This window comes from Buteo buteo, chromosome 15 (assembly GCF_964188355.1).
Source record: "Buteo buteo chromosome 15, bButBut1.hap1.1, whole genome shotgun sequence".
Lineage (NCBI taxonomy): Eukaryota > Metazoa > Chordata > Aves > Accipitriformes > Accipitridae > Buteo > Buteo buteo.
This window is the reverse complement of record NC_134185.1, coordinates 4,636,431-4,642,430: the sequence shown is the minus strand read 5'-3', so window position 1 is coordinate 4,642,430 and position 6,000 is coordinate 4,636,431.

Here is a 6,000-nt window from a genome sequence, read left to right as displayed (position 1 = left end):
GGCCGCAGACGCATCCGCCTCCCCCGCCCGCTGACTGACTGACTCGCTCGTGCCCCCTCTCGCCGAAGATTGAGGGGAGGGGGGTGGTGAAAAAAATAGTCCGCCGGGTCCTAACGCCGCCGCCGACACGCCGCCCTTCCTCGCGGGGCTTTCCCAAGGGGAACAGCGGAGGCGAGGAGGCGCCGCTCCGCCCTGGCTCGGCTTTGGGAAGCGGCACGGAGGGGATTAACCCCGCAACGAAGGGTCGCCTCTGTCAGAGAAACTGATATCCGTCCGCCGGCGGGTGACCCCGCCCTCCAGGTAGCACCTGGGCGGGGCGGGGCGGGGCGGCCCCGCCCCGAGGGAGTTCTGAGGGACGGCGCCTCACGGCCGGGGCCGGGGCCGGGCGGCGGCCGCGAACCCCGGGACGTTCCTCGCCAGGTTCCGACCCGGTTGGGGTGCTGGCGCCTTTCTCGTAGTCCCGGGGTTCGCCGTGAGGGCCGGCGCCGCTGCCTTCGGGCCCTGCCGGCCTCAAACCCGCCCTTCTTCGCCTCGCCCCCGCTGAGGGAACGCCAGGCGGGAAGACCTGCCTGGGTCGGGCTCCTCGGTGTGGTCAGCCTAGGCTCCGTCTGTGGGAAGGTGGATCTGCGCCTCCGGCTGTTTAAAGCAGTTGTTTTACCCTTGGACTACGAGGGAGCGGTTAGCCCGTCCCTCTCCAGGTGGGAACCCGCAGGTGGTAAATACCCCAAAACGCACAGCCAAGCGATCGGCCGCTGTCGGGGGCATGAGGTAGTCCTGTGTCCTTGGGGCAGGCGTCTCCTTCCCCACACCAGTGCTGGGGAGGGGAAAAAAAAAAGCTGTTACAGCCTCTTGATTGAATGGGCACTGCCATAGCATTAATTTGCCCTCTGAACTTTCTGCGAGAGTACGTGTTTCTGTCTGTAAAAAAACATTATGGGTAGCAGAGACCTTGCAATAAGGAGACCGGGGCTTTTTCACCCCCGCTGAGGTGGTGTGAGTCTCCGAGGAAAGCGGAATTGGATCCCAGGGCTGCTCTGTGAGTTGGACCCAAAGTACTTGCCGAAGGTGTAGCCCAGGCTGATTTTCTGCGGCCAAAGCTGCGCACCGCTACACTTTCCCCCTCTTAAGTACCGTGCCTCTAGTCTCCCCTTTCTCCATTTTGTATTGGGTCCTTTTGCCTCTGCTGAGTCCTCTTTTCAGTCTGTTCACCGGTAACATCTTTTTTGTCAGCTCAATTCTAGCTTGCTTTGGTTTTTTTCCCTCTAATCCAACCCTTCTGGAAAGAGCTGAAGCCTATATATAGCCTATAAAATACTTAAGTGAGGCAGATGGAAATTCAGGTCTTTTCGCTCTCAGCCATTAAATTACTGAATCATTCTCTATATCTTTCTTTTTCTCAGATCCAATGGTGAACTAAACATCCCCTAAGTTTGGAAGAGTTATAACGGAAAGAACTGAGAATACTGCACATCAAGTTAATTAGTAGTTAATCTAGCATCTAACATGGGAGAATGTGTTTAGATCTCCCTCAAATAAAGCAGGGAGTTAAGGTCTGCCCATAGGCTGAGAGTGTCCTGGCCAGTGAGTTATTGGGTATGAGGTTGCAAAATGAGGATGTGGTATTGATGCATAATTCCAAGAGATGGCTTAGCATCCTACTTGGAGGTGGGCATTAAGGGTTAAAACTAAAAATACAGAGTGGCATAACAAAGTTGAGCTGCAGCTGCCTGACCGCCGTGCCTAATTCCAAAGACTTACTGCACCAGAAGGAGTGTAAAACAAATGTTAATGTAGACTGATATTAGCCATACTTGGCTAGGGACTCACTCAATTATTGGGGCACAGAAGTCCTGGCTGCTTAAACATGACATTAAACAGGACTGACGACTTCTAGCTGAATACTTTACCTACAAGCATACAATTGTTTTCCTTTTCTAGCCCGAAGTGGTTTTAATTATTGGATCTTTTGTAGAGAAAACTAGCTTCAGCTAGAAGAGCAGCAAATACCTCTACTCCTTGCCATCATCCCAGGGCTCTAAGGAACACAATGTTTTTCAGAAAGGCAAGAGCTGTGGGTAGGAATTCCCTGAGAGAGAAAAGTAGGTGAACTTGCCCCTCATACACTAGGTAAGCAGCAGCACTGCCATTTTAGAAAAAAATAGTTGCTTTTGCATGTTGTGACAGACTTGATGTGTAAATTACATGTAGTCTGAAACTCTCTACCATATTGCCAGAAGGTATCAAATAGCTTTGAGCAATTAGTTTAATTTAATGTGCATCAGTTTCTCTGATTCTAAAATTAATACAGTGATACTCGCCATGAAAAGTGGCTATTGATCCAGCTCCTGTGCTTGAAAAAACCTACACAAGTGCAGAGTAAGTGTATTGTTTGGTGTGTGCTTTGGCCCTTAGTGCCTTAAAACTAGATGTCCTGATTGCGTTATTTCCTGGGTCTAACTCCCGCTTTGTGCGCATGCTTGGGTGGATTGATATGGGATATCCTGTTCTAACTGTTGAGCATGATGTGCTGCTTCTGTTCAGCTCTGAAAATTATCCTTTCCTTCGAGGTACTTATCCGTGCTTCTGTAAAGTAGTAGAAATATGAAATCACCTGCTTCACTATAGGGCTGAAATGAATAGCTTATTAATATTTTAATAGATAGTGCTTTGAAAACAGCATGCTATAAATGCACTATTAGGTATTTCCCTGAGAACTCAAATGAATCTAAGGAAGACAAAAGTGTATCCTTTCTGTACCTTTGCTGCTTTTTCTAGATCCTAAAGAGAAATAGTGTTGTGGTTGAGAAGTTATTGCCTGAAGCATTTTTCAGAGGGAGAAAAAAAGAGAAGATGTCTTTCAGGATACAGTATGATTTATAGAATGGGTTAAGGTCTGCCCACACCATGCCATGAAATACAGTGCAGAGAGGCCAGAGATGTCACCACCTAAGACTCCTTCAGAAGGAGAAGATACACAGTTGTCGTGCTGAGCCCGTCAGCTTGGTGCCCTTTGCTTCACCTTTCATTAAGCCCTGCAGAGACAGCCTATACAATCCAGCTTTGGAATTGTTTAAGTACATACTCTTGTGTTTCAAGACCTGTATCTTCAGAGTCGAGTGAGATTCATGTGGCTAACTGAATTTTCCGTAAAGTAACTTAAATACGGGAATTCTGCAGTTTCCAATACTAGAGATTGTGTTGTGTTCGGTAAAAGCACAGATTTACCCAGCATGAAAAAGACTTATTCCTAGCTGTCACTACTTGTCATCCTGTAGGCTATTCCACTGTTTTGCAGGGATACCTATAGATAATTTGTGAAGTTCATGTTGTCTTACAATCTGATAGCTGAAATCCACTGAATATAATCTTCCTGGCTGAAATTCGCTGCAACTAGACACCTACCTTATTCAGAAATCATCCCATAAACCAGCTTTAAATAGTATTTGCTAATCAGGACATTATTAGCATAAATTTGACTTAATGGGGGAGAATGTATCAGGTGCAAAGTTATTAACTGGATTGAAACCAGGTGTTAAAATAGCTGTGTTTTTCTAATGCCTCATCCTCAAATATCGAAGTCCAGAAATAAACAGGGTTCCAGTTAGAGTTGTTGTGTTTGAGAATTTCTGATTCATAAGAAACCTTGGTGCTTCAGATGTTTTCATGCTCTTAAGAAAACAAACAAACAAACAAACAGACAAATATATATATATAAAAAAAAAACTTCCTGGGAAATGGACATTTCAATAATGTTCCTGAAACTCAACTCTTCGAGTTGGCTCTGCAGGCCGTGGAGTCTGGGCAGCCCGTGGGGTCAGATAACGTGGTACCTACAGTCCTTGGCTGGCAGAGAACGGCAGAACCTGAAAAGTTAGCCTTAACCACTGTATTTCAGCTAACACTTTAGATGGAATTTCTATCACAGACTTAAGAAAATCTTGAGCTATGAGCCAGTCACCCTGTCTACCCTTGATAGCCAGTGGAGGCAAACAGACATTCCTGGAGGTGGTTTGTCTTGTTCTCAGACAGGTGTCTGACTGACTGGGGTGGGCTGAATTACCATCTGGAAGGGCCAGTGTTAGAAGGAGGTGAATCACTTTTCTGGATCGTTTGTGTCTCCTCATTGACTCTAAAGGGTAGAGAGGGTGACCGCCTCTCTTACCTGAGTGTACAAAAGTTAGACATTTAAGAAATGAATTCTCAGTGTTGTCTTTAATTAATGAGAATTTTTCAGCAATGTACTTTGTGTAGGAAAATTCCTGCCCAGCTCTAGTTCTGATATCTTCCATCAAAAAAAAAGAGAGAAAGCTATAGTAACTTGACATTACATGAAAAAGCATCTGTATCAGGGAATCCAAAACTATACCAAAGGTTTCCTCATATTTTTATTCTTTGCTTAAAAAGAAGAATCCAGCCTCACAAACAAATTCAACAGAGTGTTAAAAACCACAATGTTTTTACAAAAAAAACCCAATAAGCCCCAGCCTTTGAAAATCAGAAAATTTAGTTTTCAAAGCTCAATTTTAACTCTGCTTTGATAAACCTTTTTAATGTTAATATACAAACTATGTGTATATTTGAACGTAATACTTACATTAATTTATGCTTTACAAAACTTAAACTATACAGGACAGAATGTATTGATACTATAAAAAGAATCCTTATGCGATGCAAAAGTTGTTAGGGACAAGACTGTCTAAACCATAGTTGAAAATACTACGATACATCGGAGTAACAAGATTTTACCTCATCATCCCCAAAATGGGTATTAAATCTTTGACAGCCTTGTAGGGTCACTGCAATTGGAAGTCTGATCGATAACCGTCGTGGGCTTGCTCCAGGAGTGGCATAAGTCATGTATTCTTACAGTTTGAGCACTTAACTGCCTGGCCAGTGAAGCAAACAGTTACAGTGTCAGTGCCGAGATGGTTAAAAAGTATAAAAGGAGCAAGATTTATAGGCGAGGCTGCATTTTCCATGACTTCTTCTAGTTTCTGTACAGCAGCTTGACTGGAGAGATATTAGAGGTATTAAATTTTTCTTCCAGTTTCTTGGTTCTTCCTTTACTTCTATGCAGAGACGGAGCACCTGGTATTCAGTGAATTATCAACACTATGACATGCCAGATAATGCAGTCTAATTTCTATAGGTGCTGAGTATTTGAAATACACTGAAATCGAAAGATTGCAGTGTGTTTGCACTCCTGAAAATTAAGACAGAAATTCTTGAAACTAGAAAGGGATCTCCATCTTTTATGAAGTGGCATCATCTGGTGACATCCCAGCACATGATGATGCTTCACCAACAATCTTGTTTTCCTGAGAGTCATTAGCAAATCTGCATTGTAATTGTAAATACAAATTAGCACCTGGGAGGTGACTATAAATTAAACCAATGGATACAAATGACTAAATACATTTCAATGAGCTTTGCTGTCAGTCATAATTGTGTAAGCTCAGAAAAAAAAATACCATACTGTAGAGCTAATATGCATATACACAATTATGTTTTAAACTACTGCATGTATTTGGCCACTATATTCTAGTGTGGATTATAGTGTAGGATAGTGTAGGTGTAGAATATAAGGAAATGGAAGCTCCATATGGTTCCAATGGAAGCACGGAAGAGATCTTAAAAATTAAATGCTTTGCACTTTCCAAGCTCACGGTGTATTTTCAGCTATTTAAGGCTATGTGTGTGTTTCAGCCTGAATCTTTTCATTTCAATTTATCTCATTCTAAGATTGGGCTTTTTGAACAGAGAGACTGTTAGATGGAACTTTGTGAGTCATGCATTTGGCTTACTCAGGCTTTGAGGATAAGAATACCAGCCTTAGGTGTCAGTAGTCCTTGATATCTAGCCAAGAAGAAGAGCAATAATCAGATGTAAAATCAGTTGCAAAATCATAAATTTGAAAGATTAGGGAGAAATATGGAAAGTAAATATAAGGAGGGACAGCTGAGCTCCATCATTGTTACTGTTTCATGTGCTACTGTGCAA